The 20,850-nt window shown below is 45.4% G+C and overlaps 1 protein-coding gene across 1 annotated transcript in view; it reads right to left on the reverse strand.

Annotated features, from left to right (window-relative positions):
- Positions 1 to 20,850, reverse strand: part of LOC130369586 (olfactory receptor 6B1-like) — a 49,180-nt gene that overhangs the window by 24,720 nt on the left and 3,610 nt on the right. The window contains exon 2 of the mRNA XM_056575037.1: positions 130 to 317. The gene's annotated coding sequence lies outside the window, so the exon portion shown is untranslated. The remainder of the gene's footprint in view (positions 1 to 129; positions 318 to 20,850) is intronic.

Consider the following 20,850-nt stretch of genomic DNA (forward strand, 5'->3'; position numbering starts at 1 on the left):
ATTTAATTTTTTTTACCTTGAAATCAAACTTTTCCAATTCAAATGTGGGCACAAACCCAAGTCCCTTATTAATTAATTTGTTTAGTTCTATAGTCAATACTATCGGGGAGATGTTAATGAGTAGCTCACCTCCTTGATCTCCTGCTTCTTTTTCGCACTCCTTGTTTTTCCTTCCACGATTTCTTGATTTGGATTTTTCTTTTTCTTTTCATTTTTCCTTTTTGGATTTAATCCTAAAAAATCTTTCCTATTCTTCTGAGTTTGAGATGTAGAATTCCTTTCTGTAGAGCTTGTTTCACTTTCTGATGTACCTGTGTCTGTAGAATAAACTCTGACGTTAAGAAACGACTATTGCAACGTGAAGAATATTGGATCGAGACATTGAATGCATTGTACCCGAATGGGTTAAAGGGGTACTCCGGTGCTTACACATCTTATCCCCTATCCAAAGGATAGGGGATAAGATGCCTGATCGCGGGATTCCCGCAGCTGGGTGATGTGTGACGTCATGCCCCTTCACCCGTGTGACGTCACGCTCCACCCCTTAATACAAGCCTACGGGAGGGGGCGTGATAGCTATCACGCCCCCTCCCGTAGGCTTTCATTGAGGGGCGGAGCATGATGTCACACGGGGGCGGGGGCATGACGTCACAAGCCGCCAGCCCTGCGGTCGACCGTAATCAGACCCGGTGCCGCGTGCATGATCCCGGGCGTCCCCAGTTGCGGGACTCCCGCGATCAGGCATCGTATCCACTATCCTTTTGGATAGGGGATAAGATTTGTAAGCACCGGAGTACCCCTTTAAATGAATCGTGTAACTTTATTGTTTTTTTGTGAGACACCATCTTTTTATGCTGCCCCTAGAAGATTTTTTTCCACTTACATGTATTTTTTGTATGTTTTGTGTTCTTTCATTTTAATGCTGTCATTCTCGTTTTTAGAATTATTGTTCTCGCGAGAATTGTGATACCTATTTAAGTGGTGATAGGAGCACGATAGGGATACTTGAAAAAGGAGGTGTGGCCTCCGAAACGTCGTAGTATCGACACAAGCTCCACTCTGATCCCCTTCGTGAAAGGAAGGTTGCTCAGCTAAAGGTGGCCCCGGCATGGGCTGAAAATTCCTACAGCATGAGGAGTGCCTAGCGTATCCGCAACAGGTGCACCTGGGTAAATTGTTTTGATTTCGTTGCAATTGTTTTCCTGCACCAAATGTCTTTTGGAGCTTTGTATACATGCAAGAAATGTCTACTAAAGTTTATAAGGATCAATGAAAATGGTTATGTGGAGTTTTATTTATTGCACATGGATCTCTAAGTGAGTTTGTGAGCCCTCACTATTTAACGCATGAAAACCCACCCAGGTGTGAATAAGTGACCATCTCTTTCTATATAATGGAGTATTTCTCTGCCAGCACCGAGAATTTGAGTTGACTACTTTGATTCAGTGTGGTCATGTGGAAAGTCTTTCTCTAAGATGCCGTCAGCAAAATCCTTGTTAGGTGCTGGCACCTAACACAGATGTTTTACTTCTATTTTAACTGCTGTATGTTTTTCCAATAACTGTATTTTTCTCCTTTTTTAAAATAATTTTTTCTGTGTTGGCCACATTGTTGTGCATTCGTTGAGTATGCTGATAATGTTACAGTGCCTGTCCTTTGCTAATTTGCTGTAATAACTCTCTATTGCCTAAACATAAGGTAATTGCCTTATATTTCTTGGATATTGCTAGTTTTTGACTACCCTGCTCTTCTTCTACTGAACGACTACTGGTCTCTAGTGTTGCTCGCGAATATTTGCAATTCGAATTTTAATCGCGAAAATCGCATATCGCGAATATCGCATTTATTTTCGCATATGCGAAATTGTATGTGTATATGCGGAAATTTATGTGCATATGCGCATATTTGCGAATATTGAGTCTTCCTTTATTTAATGGTATAGGGAACTGTGACTAGTGCATCAACTCTGTGATCCAAACCAATAGGCCCATTGTTGTCTATGGGGATCTCATGGCATGCAAAACAGTAAGCTAAGCAGGGCTGTTTTGGCAGCACAGTGGATGGGAGACCACCACGGGTTTGAGTCCTGGGGCGGGACAGAGTGTTACAGTGTTGTGGTTTACCTTTACTTTCCTGGAAAATCTGCTGAGTTGCCCATAGCAACCAATCAGATTGCTTCTATCATTTTTCACAAGGCCTCTGCAAAATGAAAGAAGCAATCTGATTGGTTGCTATGGGCTACTCGGAAACTTTTCCTGGAAAAGTTTCTGAGTTGCCCATAGCAACCAGATTGCTTCCTTCATTTTTCAGAGGCCTTTTCAAAAATGAAAGAATCAATCTGGTTGCTATGGGCAACTGCACAACTCTTTCTCTACACTGGTTTTGATGAATCTCCCCCATAGAGGGAGATTTATCAAAACCTGTCCAGAGGAAAAGTTTCTGAGTTGCCCATATCAACCAATCAGATTGCTTCCTTCACTTTGCAGAGGCCTTGTGATAAATGAAGCAAGCGATCTGATTGGTTGCTATGGGCAACTTTTCCAGGAAAGTAAAATTAAACCACAACACTGTAACACTCTGTCCCACCCCAGGACTCAAACCAGTGGTGGTCTCCCATCAACTGTGCTGCCAAGACAGTCCTGCTTATCTTACTGTTTTAACCCCTGCAGGACCAAGGACATACCGGTACATCCTTGGTCCTGCTCTTCTGATATAACGCGGGGTTACACAGTAACCCCGCGTCATATCATGGCGGGCCCGGCGTCATAGTGAAGCCGGGACCCGCCTCTAATAGCGCGCAGCGCCGATCCCGGCTAGCTCAGTCGGGCTGTTCGGGATAGCCGCGGCTAATCGCGGCATCCCGAACAGCTGACAGGACAGCGGGAGGGCCCCTACCTGCCTCCTCGCTGTCCGATCGCCGAATGACTGCTCAGTGCCTGAGATCCAGGCATGAGCAGTCATGAGGCAGAATCATTGATCACTGGTTTCTTATGAGGAACCAGTGATCAATGATTAAGATCAATGTGTGCAGTGTTATAGGTCCCTATGGGAGCTATAACACTGCAAAAAAAAAAGTGGAAAAAAAAAAGCCTGTGTAACAGGTTTAGTGCGGGTGATTCTGATGACAGATTTCCTTTAATGCACCAGTCATAGTTCCCTATAACATTAAAGAAAGGAGGGCTCAATATTCGCGAATATGCGTATATGCGGAAAACCAGTGTAGAGGAAGAGTTATGCAGTTGCCCATAGCAACCAATCAGATTGCTTACTTCATTTTTGAAAAGGCTTTTGAAAAATGAAAGAAGCAATCTGATTGGTTGCTATGGGCAGCTCAGAAACTTTTCCTCTGGACAGGTTTTGATAAATCTCCCTCTATGTGGGAGATTCATCAAAACCAGCGTAGAGGAAGAGTTGTGCAGTTGCCCATAGCAACCAACCAGATTGCTTCCTTAATTTTTGAAAAGGCCTCTGAAAAATGAAGGAAGCAATCTGGTTGCTATGGGCAACTCAGAAACTTTTCCAGGAAAAGTTTCTGAGTTGCCCATAGCAACCAATCAGATTGCTTCTTTCATTTTGCAGAGGCCTTGTGAAAAATGAAAGAAGCAATCTGATTGGTTGCTATGGGCAACTCAGCAGCATTTCCTGTGTTGAACCACAACACTGTAAAACGCTGTCCCACCCCGGGACTTGAACCCGTGGTGGTCTCCCATCCACTGTGCTGCCGAGACTGTGATGCCATGAGATCCCCATAGACCACAATGGGTCTATTGGTTTCAATGGGCAAAAAATCACAGAGTTAATGCACTAGTCACAGTTCCCTATACCACTAAAGAAGGGAGGGCTCAATATATGCAAATATGCGCATATATTTTCGCATATGCGAAAAACCTGAATATAACAAATATGCAAATTTAGCGAATATATGACGAATATTCGTCCATATATTCACAAAATATCGCGAATTCGAATATGGCCTATGCCCCTCATCACTACTGGTCTCTGGTACCTCTATTAGTGAGCAGCATATGTCCAGAAAAGAAAAGCTTTCACACAAGCTTATGGTAGTTTTTGTGGTTCTTGTTACTTTTACTTTACATTTCAATGAAAATCTTTCTCTGAATAAACAATTGTAAAAAAAAAAATATATATGATTTTTATTTTTATTTTTCTATGATTTTATGTAGTTTTATGGAGGTTTGTTTTTTATGGGATGATATAGTAATTTTCATTTGTACCATCTTGAGGTACTTTATCACTTTTCATTCCATCTTTGGTAGGAAATGTGTTGTTAAAAATATTTATTTATTATTATTATTTTTATTAGCATGAGAGACAAATAACATGATACTGTTAGAGGCAGAGCTTAATAAACATATAAAGATGGTAGATCAAAAGACCTTCACTAGGCTTCCCCTTGCCATGGAAACCTTATTGAAGCATGCTGTCGGAGACACCAGAGGGAGTCCCCTCTGTCCAACCACGTAGATGCCTCAATCATTATCTACAATCCCGATTGTTAGTTCGCTTTGTCTGCTGTACAATAGAACCAGCAGCAGGTAGGGATAGAACACAAAATTAATAAAAATTTATCCAAGAAATGGATAATTCCCATTGCAACCAAAGCTCTGTTTTTTCAGATGTGTTTATGTGTTTCCCAAACATCACCACTTAATGGGAATATACCTGTCCTATGCTTGTGTGTAGTATTAAAGCCAGTGCTTATTAATATATTATTTATTAATTATTTAATAAATCCTTCTAATAATTATCAGCTGCTGAAGTTGAGTTGTTCTTTTCTGTCTGACAACAGTGCTCTCTGCTGACATCTCTGCTTGTGTTGGGAACTGCACAGAGCAGAATAGGTTTGCTATGGGGATTTGCTTCTACTCTGGACAGTTCCAGAGACAGGTGTCATCAGAAAGCACTTAGACAGAAAAGAACAACTCAACTTCAGCAGCTCATAAGTACTGAAAGGATTACGATTTTTTAATAGAAGTAATTTACAAATCTGTTTAACTTTCTGGGGCCAGTTGATATATAAAAAAAAAAGTTTTTTCCTGGATAACCCCTTTAAATCCAGTGGAGCTGAGCTGCAATACCACCATTCACCCATGCCCAGTCAAGGCTATATGCTACTGCTATACATGTGAGATCTTCCATTGTAGACCACATGCCCTTGACTGACACCCTGTTGTGAGCACTGACCCTTAGAGTATTCTAGAGTGCATTGTAGGAGTGACAAGGTGTGTCAAGATCCTTTTGCTTTTTTACTTAGAGACCACTGATCACATGAAACCCACTCTTCACATCTGGGAATAACAAAGAGTGGATGAGAACATATTTCTTGTCATTCTATAGATTGATGACTTATCCATTGTAACCTTTCTTGTATATAGTGACCAGTGGGGTACAGTCGTGTTTCCAGTGTGTGGGTTGTATATCATGTTGAGGGATTTGGTGTGTGCCACTAACACACCTCCCTTTATGTTAGTGGGATTTTTGTGTGTTTGCATACCTACTAAAATTAAATTTGTACAGTGTACATCCCCTTTGTGATGAGTTGCTATTCCAGATAAAAAATTTAATTTTGTTTTCAGCTTTATAAATACTTAATGTATAGTATACAGGGCATAGTATGCTATATTATTCAAAGGTAAATTTCAAAAGTAAAGACATTTTTTCATATTACAAAGCAAACTTTCAAGCAAGAATGTTGGCACTGAGCATGGCATTTTTACAAGATGATGTAATTTACTCTTTAGGCCCCTTTGTGTTCAGTATAACAGTAGTGCCAGTCAATTAGGTAGCTACCCAAGAGATACTTTCCAGTACTGGAGCACATTTATCAAAGGAATTAATTAGATGTCATGTATTGTTTCAATACAGTAGTGATTTCTCTTAATAGTAAGAAAACCACAGAGACAAATTAAACTAATGAAATTGTTAGTTTTCATGATGTAATCCTGTAGACTGCTGACCTGGAGTTACCTCTGTACAATGTATCGTATCAGTATCGTTAAAATGTAATAACATAGATAGATATGGAATAGATAGATAGATACAAAGTTATAAGAAAACTTAAAATCCCCTGCAAAGAAATAGATTTAATGTCTACTTTCCTGTCATTGTTGTGTTAGCAATAATTTTTTTTTATACACATAAACAAACAATTTTCTTAGAACTACATGGGTTGCTTCTCCATTACTCTTTCTGGAAAAGTTAAAAAGGCATTAAACTTGGCAAACAACTTGGCATTACACTTGGTGACTTACATAGTTACATAGTTAGTACGGTCGAAAAAAGACATATGTCCATCAAGTTCAACCAGGAAATTGAAGGGTAGGGGTGTGACTTCTTTCATACTTGCTGGGTAAATGCATTTAAACATTGTAAACTCTAACTGAGACCCAGAGGATTGTATGTAACACCACTTGTCTCTATAGAGGTCAAGTTATGTCAAGATGACTGCTGGTTCTTTCCTGAGCAAACTGGGATGTTGTGTGTCTATGGGAGCTTTTCTTATGCCATAGATTTACAGCCAGCTTGACTTAGGGGGCTGCCAGTTATCTGTTTGTCTGCCATTGGCATGGATTACCACTACAAATGTGTATGCCGCCAAACAGTTACACAACTAAATTAAAGTCTCTGACCACTATGTGGGCATCGGAAATTAACTCCAAGTGGTGCGTGGCTTGGATGCTTGTGTGAGTGGACGTGCGCTCTAGGAGCTCCCGCTGCCCTGCCGCTATTAACCCTGAAAACTCACCCTTCCCTGCTGGTCTTCCTGCTTTCGATCCCTCCAGGGTGCAGGATTGCGGGATGTGGCTTTTGATCCGGCTCCGGTGGCTCTAAGTAGTGTGGGCTGTCTCCAGTGGCTGCGTCCTGCGGTGCTGGGCGGTGGAGTGCGGCGGAGGTCCGGCGCTGGGGCGGGCTGGTGCCGGAGATTCTCTGCAACCAGGCTGTGTGGTGGTGAGCTGTGGAGGGGCCTCTCCTGGATCTCCTATGCTTCTGGACCCTCAGCCATCCAAAAGAATGGGCGCCATCTTCGGCCTTCGTGTGTTGGGCCATCTTCCCTGGTGGCCATAGCTGCTCCCGTTGAAGGGAAGGAGAGGCTGCTCATGTCACACTGGGAGACTGGGCTGGAGCCTTCTGCATCCCCTGCTCCTCGCTGCTGGCTCCTGGTGCCCTGAAGGGGTTGCTGAGTGAGTACCTCTGTGCCCTAGCTGGGCCCCTGCTGGGACTTGTAGTGTTCTGATTGTCTTCTGTGGACTGCCTATCCACTGAGGTACCTCTTACTGCCTGCAATATATCCCTAGTGACTTTCTACCTGCACTCTGTTGGGTGCTGTCCTGCTGGAACTTGTGGTGCTCTCCTTGCCTTGTGTGGATTGCCTAGCCCTGTAAGGTGCCCCCTACTACCTACCCTATATAACTAGTGCTTCTCTACCTGCTCTCTGTGTGGCCCTGGTCTGCTGGAACTTGTGGTGCCTAAAGACTGAAATATCTATAGAGGTGACCTGCACTCCTTGGACTGTGTTTCTAGTGCCTTTCTACCTGCTCTTTGCATGGCCCTGTCAACCATGGGTGGCCCCTATGGTGGTCACAGGAGTAAGAAATCCAAACAATATGCTGAAGCCTCGTGGCCGACCTCTGATGGAGGAAGCCTCTTCTGATGATGTGTCCTCCCGTTCCTGTGGCCCTTCTCACCTGGCGCTCAGAACCCACTTGCTATCAAAGTTTCTGTGCAAGCTGCGAAAGCGCTGAGCCAGTTCTCAGGACCTCAGGACCGTCCTAGGGGCGATTCTCCTCATCCGCCTCTGTCACTTTTTGAGTAATCTCCGACTCCCCAGCAGCAACAGAGGAAACCCTGGAGGATACTGTCCATCCCTTGCCAGAGCGGGTTGACTCTCTACAACGCCAGGTTATGGGAGTTTTGAGCCATATGGATGATATGGAGAACCGCTTGAGGCGCAATAATATTCATCTGGTGGGCCTTCCTGAAAAGGTGGAAGGGGATCCTGTGTTATTCCTTGAAACATGGATGAAGGATATTCTTCCAGTAGACACCTTCTCTCCTTATTTCTCCGTTGAACGGGCTCATAGAGTTCCAGCTAGGCTTCTTCCTCCTGGGGGTCCTCCTTGTCACTTCTTGGCCAAACTTCTACACTTAAAGGACAGGGATGCTGTTCTTCAGGCAGTACAACTCAAGGGGGAGGTCATTTGCGATGGGAGCAGAGTGCCTTTCTACCCTGACTTTTCCATGGAGCTCCGTAAGCAGCGGGTGCAGTTCACTGAGCTCTGATCGAAGCAGAGTGCCAAGGGCTCAATGCTATGTCCTGCTTGTCTAAGAGTGGTGGGCCTCAACTTAGTTCTTACCCTCTCCGACTGAGGCCCTTCATTGGGTTGATGCAGCCCCCGCTGTCAGACCCCCGGATTGAACTGTCCTTGACTGTCCTGTTCATGGCTTCGGAACCGAGCTGGATCTCTAGGCTCCATAATGCCACAGCATAAACATACCCCAGCGGCGTCGACGAGGGTGCAGCAGTTCGCGTGCCTGGACCCTCAAGATGGTGCCGACTCCTCACAGCCTTTACAGCGGCCGGACCTCTGCAGATCCCCCGGTGACCTTCTCACAGCCTGTGTCGTCTGAGCTGACCCTCAGCGAGGTCTCCGCTCAACTATTGTCTGCAATTACAGCCTACTAGTTCATAAATCCCTTAAGTGGGAGGTGCGTCACACCCTGACGGACCCAGATGGTAGGTTTGTTTTCATTTCATCTCTTATTGACAATGTCCCGTATGTAGTGCTAGGTATCTACACCCCCCTCCTGGATCTCTAGAAATCCTCCACCAGGCGGCTGTGTTTGCTACAGCCTTCCCTCGGGCCAGGGTGCTCTGCATGGGCGATCTTAACTCTGTGCTGGATCCGGCGTTGGATAGGGCGGGCCCGGCTTCGGGCTCTAACCTCAATACTACCCCCCTTGTCGCACTCCTTGGGGAACTGGGATGGATGGTCATTTACAGACATTTGTACCCCTCCACTCGTACATTCTCTTGCCAGGTGGCGGGCTATGCCTCTCTTTCACTTATTGACAACATGCTGGGCAACCCCCAGGTGATCTCCTCGGTGAGGGATGTGGCCTATGTCACCAGTGGGGTGTCTGATCATTCACCCATGTTACTGACCTTGGAGTTGCCGGGGCCCTCGTCCCTTCACAGCTGGAGGTTCAACCCTTATTGGCTGGCCCTTCTGGGTCCTCATGATGGGATTCCGATACAGTCGCAGACGTACATGTCTGACCATCGGGTGGAGGGGAATAGGGTTCTTGTGTGGGAATCTGTTAAGGCCTTTTGCGTGGCTGTCTTCAGTCCGCCATCTTTCTTAAGCGGGAGGCAGTGCATGAGGAGAATGAGCTGGAATCTCGCTGCTCTGAGCTGGAGAGGGATTATTTGACTGACCCCACTGACACTAAGTGGGAAGACTGGTTACAAGTCGGACATCTTTATCTACATTGCTTACAGGAGAAAGCTGCTCGGAAACTATTCTTTAATAGGCAGGTGGCCTTCGAGCTGGGCAACCACAAGTAAACTTTTGGCCCATCTAATTCACCAAAACTTGCTGTCCCCCACAGTGCTACAAATCAGGGCCTTGGATGGGTCTGTTCTGACCTCTAGCGCCGACATATCGGCTAGATTTGCCTCCTTTTACAGTGATTTGTATGCCTTGCAGGCCACCTACCCCCCCAACTGCTTTGAATGACTACCTGGACACTGTAGAATTTCCCAGACTCTCCCCCGACAGCAGGGCTTCATTGGAGTCCGACTTCACCATGGAGGAATTATCTGACGCCTTGGGCGCCCTAGTGAGAGGTAAATCACCGGGCCCTGATGGCCTCCCACTTGAGGTATATCAACAGTATAGGGAGCAGCTGGCTCCCTGTCTGTTGAACATGTATCAGGCGGCATTTCTTGCCAATCAACTCCCCGAATCTCTGTATAATGCCTCCATTGTGGTAATTTTAAAGCTGGACAAAGATCCTCTGGACTGTGGTTCATAGCGACCTATATCTTTGCTGAACCTAGACTATAAAATACTCACGAAAATGCTGGCCACTAGGCTTCATAGGGTGATTCTTGAACTCATACATGAGCACCAACCGGGCTTTATGTCTGGCCGCTCTACTTCGGACAATATTCGTATGGTCCAGGTTCTGATGCAGATAGGAGGGACTCGGAACGAGGATTGGGCTATGGCCTCCCTAGATGCCGCTAAGGCTTTCGACTCAGTGGAATGGCCCTATCTCCTGGAAGTCCTGCGTAGATTTGGCCCTAATTTCGTTAAATGGATATCATTGTTGTATCGCTTTCCGAAAGCTAGACTGTCAGTGAGCAGTGTACTATCTCCATATTTCAACCTAGCTAGAGGCACGCGGCAGGGCTGCCCTATCTCTCCTCTAATTTTTGCTATTGCCATCGAGCCTTTGGCACTACAAATTCGTCGGATTATCGAGGCTTTTTTATTGGCTCTCTGGAGGATAGGGTGGGTCTGTACACTGATGACATGATACTCTTTATGTCCCAGCCCAGGGAGACGCTCCCCATAGGGATAGCGATCATCAATAGGTTTGGGCAATTTTCTGGGCTTAAGATCAATTGGGAAAAGTCGGCCTTTATGCCCCTGAGAGCTGACGGCTGGGAGGGTTGCTTTCCTGGGCTCCGGGTGGTCCCCCATTTCAAATACCTTGGTATTCATGTGAATCGGGCATTTGGCGATGACCACTTGATAAGCGTGTAACTATCACTTCCATTTGTCCGTGACAAATTTTGGGTCTGGGCTACCCTGCCATTTTCTGTGGGGGGACACATTAACCTGGTCAAGATGGTGATCCTTCCCAAATGTCTGTATGTCCTAGAGCAAGTGTCTGCCCCAGTGCCGACTTCCTTTTTTAGGCAGCTACATGCTTTATTTCCCTCACTTGTGTGGGGTGAGGACAGATCTAAACTCAAACTGACTGTCTTGCAGTGCACAAAGACTGGGGGGGGGGGGATTGGCATGTCCCTGCCTGACGTATACTTGTACTACCTAGCTGGCTAATTGCAATATCTCAGACACTGGGTATCCATGTCCCCTTCCCCTAACGGAAAACACCATCTTGCTCACTATCTTCACTTGTCTCAACTGTGGCCGGTGATGGAGGGAAGATCAGGTACCGGGGCTCCGTGGTTACAACTGCACAAACTAGCATCTCAGGTTTGGTCGGCTTCCAAGAGACTTCTCAACTACACCGATACTATGCTAGATAGACAGCTTTGGTTCGACCGTTTACTCCCACACCTCTCTGACTTGCTTGACCCCCTTTCTGGAGGTCCCATGGGGTATACACCATCGAAGACATACATGACCGAGTCGGCTTTAGGGACTTCCAACACCAAAGAACCAAATCTAACATGGAGTCATATGTCACATGGCAGCACAATGACAGAGCCTGGAGGTGGCATCAGTATGAGGAGACCAAATAGTGGCTGAATGACTGCCTGGAGTTTGTGATAGCATTGAGCGATCATATAGTGTCTGAATGGCACAGCCTGGAGGTGGCTGAAGCATGAGGATACAATATAGTGGCTGAATGGCACAGCCTGGAGGTGGCATCAGGAGTCCTGAAAGTGACCCTAATGCAAGGAATTTCTGAAACTAGGGACCATCACCTTAACTGTTTTTCAGTATCCATGGCAGCACAATAAGAGAGCCTGGAGGTGGTAGCAGCAGCATGAGGAGATCATAGAGTAGCAAAATTAGAGAGCCTGGAGGTGGCAGCATCAGCATAAGGACACCATATGGTGGCACAATGACAGGTGGCAGCCAGGGCCGGTTTTAGGCTTAGCGTGGCCCTAGGCAAAATCAAAAGTGGTTTGCACATTTTTGGTCACTTCAAATACCATGAAAAATATCTAAAAAGCTATTGAAAAGTCCCATTTAAAAAAAATGGTACCGATAAAAACTACAAATCAAAAAATGACCCTCATACATCCCCATATACAGAAAAATAAAAAAAAGTTATAGGGATCAGAACAGTAAAATTTTAAATTTTTGTATAGTTCCCCCACATTAGGATGGCTGAATAGTTCCCCCACATTAGGTTGGCAGTATAGTTTCCCCCACATTAGGTGGGAAGTACAGTTCCCCCCACATTAGGTTGGCAGTACAGTTCCCCCACATTAGGTGTGCAGTACAGTTCCCCCCACATTAGGTGTGCAGTACAGTTCCCCCCACATTAGGTGTGCAGTACAGTTCACCCCACATTAGGTGCAGTACAGTTCCCCCCACATTAGGTGCAGTACAGTTCCCCCCATATTAGGTGCAGTACAGTTCCCCCCACATTTGGTGCAGTACAGTTCCCCCACATTAGTTTCAGTACAGTTCCCCCACATTAGGTGCAGTACAGTTCCCCCACATTAGGTGCAGTACAGTTCCCCCACATTAGGTGCAGTACAGTTCCCCCCACATTAGGTGTGCAGTATAGTTCCCCCACATTAGGTGTGCAGTACAGTTCCCCCACATTATTTGTGCAGTACAGTTACTCCACATTAGGTGTGCAGTACAGTTCCCCCCATATTTGGTGCAGTACAGTTCCCCCCACATTTGGTGCAATACAGTTCCCCCACATTAGGTGCAATACAGTTCCCCCACATTAGGTGCAGTACAGTTCCCCCACATTAGGTGCAGTACAGTTCCCCACATTAGATGCAGTATAGTTACCCAAATTAGGTGCAGTATAGTTCCCTCACATTAGGTGCAGTATAGTTCCCTCACATTAGGTGCAGTATAGTTCCCCCACATTAGGTGCAGTATAGTTCCCCCACATTAGGTGCAGTACAGTTCCCCCACATTAGGTGCAGTATAGTTCCCTCACATTAGGTGCAGTATAGTTCCCCACATTAGGTGCAGTATAGTTTCCCATATTAGATGCAGTATAGTTCCCCCACATTAGGTGCAGTATAGTTCCCTCACATTAGGTGCAGTATAGTAGGTGCAGTATAGTCGGGGCCACCATCAGGGGGGTACAACCCCTACATCTGTACGGGGCCCTGAGCTTCAGGGGGCTCGGATGTCCCTGGACTTTTTTTTTTTAATTGGATTTTCAGTGAGTGACTGCGACTGTCACTCACTGACCGCTTGGTGCCCGCCAGAATTATGACCGGGTCTCATAGTCAAGGGGCCCGCACATGAAATTATCTATTTCTGGGGCACGGGCCTCTTAAGAATCATAGTAGGGCTGGTGTAATGAGAAATTCTGTGTCTTGACAAGTTCTGTGTCCCGATCAGCACAGACACTGTGATTGCACTGTGATTGGTTGATGGGAGGGTGTGTCTGCTCACCGGGACACAGAACTTGTCAAGACACAGAATTTCTCATTACACCGGACAGGTCAGGGGCTGATGGGAATAGAGACATCACGTGCCCCTCGCAGGCACACACGTCCACTCCAATCACCTGACCTGTCCCTGCACCGTCCAGCGCACGGAGCAGCTGCAGCCCCATGCCGCTACAATGATCCCCGGCATGGTAAGTAAAGCACGGGGGTGGGGGGTGTTATGTGGGTTATAAAGGGTGCAGGGGGGTGTTGTGGGGGTGATAAAAGGTGCAGGGGGGTTATGGGGTTGATAAGAGATACAGGGGATGTTATGGGGGTGATAAAAGGTGCAGGGGCGTGTTGTGGGGTGATAAAAGCTGCAGGGGGGTTATGGGGTGATAAAAGGTGCAGGGGGTTATGGGGGTGATAAAAGGTGCAGGGGATGTTATGGGGGATAAAGGTGCAGGGGGGTGTTGTTGGGGTGATAAAAGGTGCAGGGGGTGTTGTGGGGGTGATAAAAGGTGCAGGGGGGTTATGGGGGTGATAAAAGGTGCAGGGGGGTTATGGGGGTGATAAAAGGGGCAGGGGGGTTATGGGGGTGATAAGAGGTGCAGGGGGGGTTATGGGGTTGATAAAAGGAGAAAGGGGTTATGGGGGTGACGAGAGGTGCAGGGGGTTATGGGGGTGACGAGAGGTGCAGGGGGGTTATGGGGTGACGAGAGGTGCAGGGAGGTTATGGGGATGACGAGGGGTGCAAGGGGTTATGGGGGGTGACGAGAGGTGCAGGGGGTTATAGGGTGACAAGAGGTGCAGGGGGTTTATGGGGGTGATAAGAGGTGCAGGGGGGGTTATGAGGGTGACGAGAGGTGCAGGGGGGTGTTATGGGGGTCACGAGAGGTGCAGGGGGGTGTTATGGGGTGATGAGAGGTGCAGGGGGATTATGGGGGTGATGAGAGGTGCAGGGGGTTATGGGGGTGATGAGAGGAGCAGGGGGGTTATGGGGGTGATGAGAGGTGAAGGGGGGGTTATGGGGGTGATGAGAGGTGCAGGGGGGGTTATGGGGATGAGGAGGAGAGGTGCGGGGGGGTTATAGTAGTGATGAGGACAGTGTGTGGGTACAGTGTGTGGCAGGATTATATTCAGGGTACAGTGTGTGGCAGGATTATATTCAGTGGGTACAGTGTGTGGCAGGATTATATTCAGGGTACAGTGTGTGGCAGGATTATATTCAGTGGGTACAGTGTGGGGCAGGATTATATTCAGGGTACAGTGTGTGGCAGAATTATATTCAGGGTACAGTGTGTGGAAGGATTATATTCAGGGTGCAGTGTGCGGCAGTATTATATTCAGGGAACAGTGTGGGGCAGGATTATATTCAGGGTACAGTGTATAGCAGTATTATATTCAGGGTACAGTGTACAGCAGTATTATATTCCGGGTACAGTGTGTGGCAGGATTATATTTAGTGGGTACAGTGTATAGCAGTATAATATTCAGGGTGCAGTGTTGGGCAGGATTTTATTTAGTGGGTACAGTGTAAAGCAGTATTATATTCAGGGTACAGTGTGTGGCAGGATTATATTTAGTGGGTACAGTGTATAGCAGTATTATATTCAGGGTACAGTGTACAGCAGTATTATATTCAGGGTACAGTGTGTGGCAGGATTTTATTTAGTGGGTACAGTGTATAGCAGTATTATTTTCAGGGTACAGTGTGTGGCAGAATTATATTTAGTGGGTACAGTGTAAAGCAGTGTTATATTTAGTGGGTATAGTGTATAGCAGTATTACATTCAGGGTACAGTGTGTGGCAGTATTATATTCAGGTTACAGTGTGGGGCAGTATTATATTAGTGGGTACAGTGTATGGCAGTATTATATTCAGGGTACAGTGTGGGGCAGTATTATATTTAGTGGGTACAGTGTAAAGCAGTATTATATTTAGTGGGTATAGTGTATAGCAGTATTACATTCAGGGTACAGTGTGTGGCAGTATTATATTCAGGTTACAGTGTGTGGCAGTATTATATTTAGTGGGTACAGTGCATAGCAGTATTATATTCAGGGTACAGTGTGGGGCAGTATTTTATTTAGGGTACACTTTCTGGCAAGGTTATAATAATTACTGTCTTCATGCAGAGGATGAGGATCTGCTGACAAAGTTATGAGCCAATGATGTCTGAATGTCAGACTCTGCAGAGACGATGGAGCTGGAGGAAGACCTGGTCTCTGGACCCGATGAAGAAGAAAAGATAACAGAGAAGATATCACTCAAGTCAGAAGACGTCACTCAGGTCAGTGATATCATTGTGTATTCTCCTGACTGTCCCATCAGAGCTGTAATCACTTGTAAGTTCTGCAGTAATGATGGGTAAAACTGTGTCCAATCTGTGTCTCTCCAGCTGTTACAAAACTACAACTCCCATTGCCAGAGGCTCTCCAGACATGATGGGAGTTTTAGCTTTCCAACAGCTGGAGAACCACTTACACCGAGGTGATCGGTGGGGGTCTCAGCAGTCGGACCCCCACCAAAAAAATGGCCCTGGGGGGGGATGGACAGGCAGGGGGAGGGGTAGGGAGCCCGGAGGTAATTTTTTGCATCTGGCCCTGTGGTTTCTAGCTACACCTATGGGGGCAACTATTAACAGAGGGGCCTACCCAAACTATATGGAGCCCCCTATATAGCTTGGGTAGGCCCCTCTGTTAATAGTTGCTTCCACATAGTTTGGGTAGGCCCCTCTGCTAAAGGAGTAGTCTGGTGAAAAATAGCTGTTAGGGGATAAGTTATAGATCGCAGGGGGGCCCATTCTCCTGCACGTCTGTACCCTGCAGGAAGCCACGGACGGCACACCTCCTCCGTGTATCACCGGCTTTCGTTCTGGGTACGGCATTCCCCCTTCCAGCTGGGGGGGGTGGGGGGGGGGGCAGGCCTTGAGCTGTGTGAGGGGCCCTGAAATTTCTGATGGCAGCCCTGAGTATAGTTCCCCCACATTAGGTGCAGTATAGCTTCCCACATTAGGTGCAGTATAGTTCCCCACATAAGGTGCAGTATAGTTCCCCATATTAGGTGCAGTGTAGTTCCCCACATTACACATTAGGTGCAGTATAGCTCCCCACATTAGGTAAAGTACAGTTCCCCCACATTAGGTGCAGTATAGTCCCCCCCCCCCCCCATTAGGTGCAGTACAGTTCCCCCACATTATGTGCAGTATAGTTCCCCACATTAGGTGCAGTATAGTTCCCCACATTAGGTGCAGTATAGTTCCCCACATTAGGTGCAGTATAGTTTCCCCTCATTAGGTGCAGTATAGTTCCCCACATTAGGTCCAGTATAGTTCCCCCACATTAGGTGCAGTATAGTTTCCCCACATTAGGTGCAGTATAGTTCTCCACATTAAGTGCAGTATAGTTCCCCCACAGACATACAGCCTTCAGCCATATACAGTGTATAGACCATACCAGTAGGTCCCGGGACCGGAGGACCGGTGGTCGGAACACTGAAGAGAGACGTGCTGCCAGCTGGTCCTCCTCACAGCTCCGCTCCTCCGTTGCTATGGGCGCACGCACGGGATGTCAGTGACGTCCCTGCATGCGCTAACTCCCGGATGCCCCAGCGTTTTTAAAGTTAACGCGGGGGCCACCGCAGAAAGGTAACAGGGACATCCTTGTGCCCCGAAAAGATTTTTCGGGACACAGGGATGTCCAGAATGTGATGGGGGCCCCTTGTGGGCTGCTCAGTGGTGACCGCGGATCCCCCCGGGCTTGATTAGGCCTATGCCGAGCAGCCGGCAGGGGGCCCCCTGGGGGCCCTATGCAATTGCCTGGTTTTCCCCACCCTAACGCCGGCCCTGAGGAACCCACCGACTGTTGACTGGGGGGGATGAAGTGGATGACCAAGTGAACCGATCAATCACGGCTGCTGGGCTGCTGGTCACGACACGACTGCTAGCTGACACCAGGATCTCAGACCTCTTGCTGCGATTCTGGCTGCCACACACCCCTACTCTGCTGCGACCTCTTCCTGCGCCTGATGAATTTAGGCCTCTGCCACTCCTCTGTGCACATCCTGGCACTACTCTGCCTGACATACATATTGCATATATGAGGGGAGTACAATACGCTTCACTACGCTTAAAACAGTATTTGTATACTATAACAGCAGCAGGTGTGTACTATTGGCTGTCCTTTCACAGTATCTATGCCCTTGACAGATAAACAAGTACAAACTAGTGCACTACTTAGATGTTGGTATGTGGTATGCACTTATGAGGGGAGAAAAATGTGCTACAGTACACTTAAAAAAGTATTTGAGTACACCAATAGCCGGTGAGTACTTTTGCCTGGACTTTCACAGTATCTAGGCCCTTGACAGATTAACGGGTTTAAAATAGTACACTACTTAGATGTAGGTATTTGGTATGCACTTATGAGGGAAGAAATATGTGCTACAGTACGCCTAAAAACTCAGTATTTTTGTCAAATACCAGCCAGTGATTACTTTTGTCTGTCCTTTCACAGTATGTAGGCCCTTGACAGATTAACAGGTACAAAACAGTACACTACTTAGATGTACCTATGCGGTATGCACTTATGAGGGAAGAAAAATGCACTACAGTAAGCCTAAAAACTATTTAGTTTTGTAAAACACCAGCCGGTGGTTACTTTTGTCTGTCCTTTCACAGCATGTAGGCCCTTGACAGATTAACAGGTACAAAATAGTACACTACTTAGTTGCACGTATGTGGTATGCACTTATGAGGGCAGAAAAATGCGCTACAGTACATCTAAAAACTCTGTATTTTTGTAAAACACCAGTCGTTGATTACTTTTGTCTGTCCTTTCACAGTTAGTGTTGCTCGCGAATATTCGCAATGCGAATTTTATTCGCGAATATTGCATATTCGCGAATTCGCAAATATTCGCGAATGTAGCACTATATATTTGTAATTTCAAATATTCTTATTTTTTTTTTCCACTGTACACATCACAGTAATCCTCCCTCTCTGCTTCCAGCTTGTGTGGTGTAAAGAAGGCTCTAATCCTATTGTGTGAGACTGGCGTGCGAATTTCCGCATATGCGGAAATTTGCATATGCAAATTTTCGCTTTTGCTAATTTTTGTGTATGCTAATTTTCGCATATGTTAATGTTCGCATACGCAAATTTTCGCATATGCGGAAATAAAACGAGAATATTACGAATATGCGAATTTAGCGAATATATGATGATTATTTGTCCATATATTCGTGAATATTCGCAAATTCGAATATGGCCTATGCCGCTTAACTCTATTCACAGTATGTAGGCCCTTGACAGATTAACAGGTAAAAAATAGTACACTACTTAGATGTACTTATATGGTATGCACTTATGGGGGCAGAAAAATGCGCTACAGTACCCTTAAAAAAACGTATTTTTGTAAAACACCAGCAGTACACAACAGTGCTGCAGCCAAAAAAAGCTGTGTACTAAACACAAAATTGCACTCTGTCAAAGACTATTAGGAATGGACTGCTGGGTATTATACTGTCTACAGACTAGTATAACCAGCAGATTATTTTTTTGTGGAACAAAGACACTGAATTTTGCTGAAAAATTATTCCTGCCTCCTCTGCTAAGGTTTATGAAGTTGAGGCAGCTTGTTGAAATGTATGAGGCAACACACAGCTATCTGTCCCTCTCTGTAATACTATGCCAAAGAAAGTGACTGGGAGGTTAATGCCTGCAGCTGAAGTAAAAATTATTTTCAGTGAAAAAAACAGTGCTCTCTGTTCACAAGAACACTGATGTGACTAGGAGGATGTTAAATGCTGTTGGACTGTGCTTTTCTCTGCTGTAACACACACACAGGCTCTGCGTCCTATTATCCTTCTGCAGTATATTGTAATTGGGCCCACAAACATCCTTCTATGTCATCTCCCTGCACCTTGTCTCTGTATGGACTTCAATAAAGAGCACAAATGAAGCAATATTTGTGGTGAGTGTGCTTGATTTTCTTTTTTGTTGGATATTTTTGGCTGTAACACATGTTTGCAGTGGTTTGGTTTTTGGTTTGTTTTTTGGTGGGGTAATGGGTCAATGGAATCAGTTGTGGTTCCATTATAGATATTTTTTTAAGCAATAATGAGAGCACTCCCTAATACCACTTTGTTGTTTGTATATCACACTCCATCATTTCTTTTGTCACATCACACACTGCACTGATGCAATAAAATAGTTTGAGGTAAAATGTAATAGTATGTATGTAAACGGCATACATTTGTATATGAATATACAGAGTAATATATATATATATATATATATATATATATATATATATATATATATATATATAAAAAGGGAATGTAGCAGCACGCTCAGAGACAAAACAATCTGTGGGTGCAGGCAGTCTCAGGGACCCCGGTCCTGGGTCCAAAAATTTACAAAAACAAAGAAGGTGCTGCAGCCACTTCTTTGTTTTTATATATATATATATATATATATATATATATATATATATATATATATAGTACTCTGTATATTCATATACAATTGTATGCCATTTACATACATACTATAAAATTTAACCTCAAACTATTTTATTATTATTATTCTTCATTACTATTTATTCTATATATTTACTGTTTTTCACTATATCATCATATTACATATCCATGTTGGATGATATATTAGATGTAAAGACATGCTGTCCTATAATGTATTATGCTACTCTATTTATATTGTTATTGAGGGTTCTGACCACTATACTGAAACTACAATGTGCTTTGTGATTGTAAGTTACAATTGTCCATCATATGTATTATTGATGTTTTCTATTTTGTTCCACCAGGTGTCAGTGTTACTATTGTCAGTATTGGCGATTTTGCCGCTGCTGACCATGTCGCTGTGTGCGCATGCGCCTGTCCTGCCTGGCCCGACCTTCCCGATGGTCGCGTCATTATGTGACGCATGGTCATAAAGTTGCGCCCAGTCGAGAGTTTTTGAGTTTGATGGCCGTCATTTTGGCAACAGGGGTCCCATTGGATCCTATTATAATCCGTTGGGTGGCGCTCTTTTAAGGCAAGAGAAGCGGGAGAAATGGAAATGGCCCTACATGCATCTAAATAATAAAAACAGGGTTAACTGTTTGCTACTGGAATAATTAAAAGCATAAGAAGCATATACTGCTGAAAAAGTTAATCCATGTTGGATGATATATTAGATGTAAAGACATGCTGTCCTATAATGTATTATGCTACTCTATTTATATTGTTATTGAGGGTTCTGACCACTATACTGAAACTACAATGTGCTTTGTGATTGTAAGTTACAATTGTCCATCATATGTATTATTGATGTTTTCTATTTTGTTCCACCAGGTGTCAGTGTTACTATTGTCAGTATTGGCGATTTTGCCGCTGCTGACCATGTCGCTGTGTGCGCATGCGCCTGTCCTGCCTGGCCCGACCTTCCCGATGGTCGCGTCATTATGTGACGCATGGTCATAAAGTTGCGCCCAGT

Source organism: Hyla sarda, chromosome 1, assembly GCF_029499605.1.
Source record: "Hyla sarda isolate aHylSar1 chromosome 1, aHylSar1.hap1, whole genome shotgun sequence".
In the NCBI taxonomy this organism is placed as follows: domain Eukaryota; kingdom Metazoa; phylum Chordata; class Amphibia; order Anura; family Hylidae; genus Hyla; species Hyla sarda.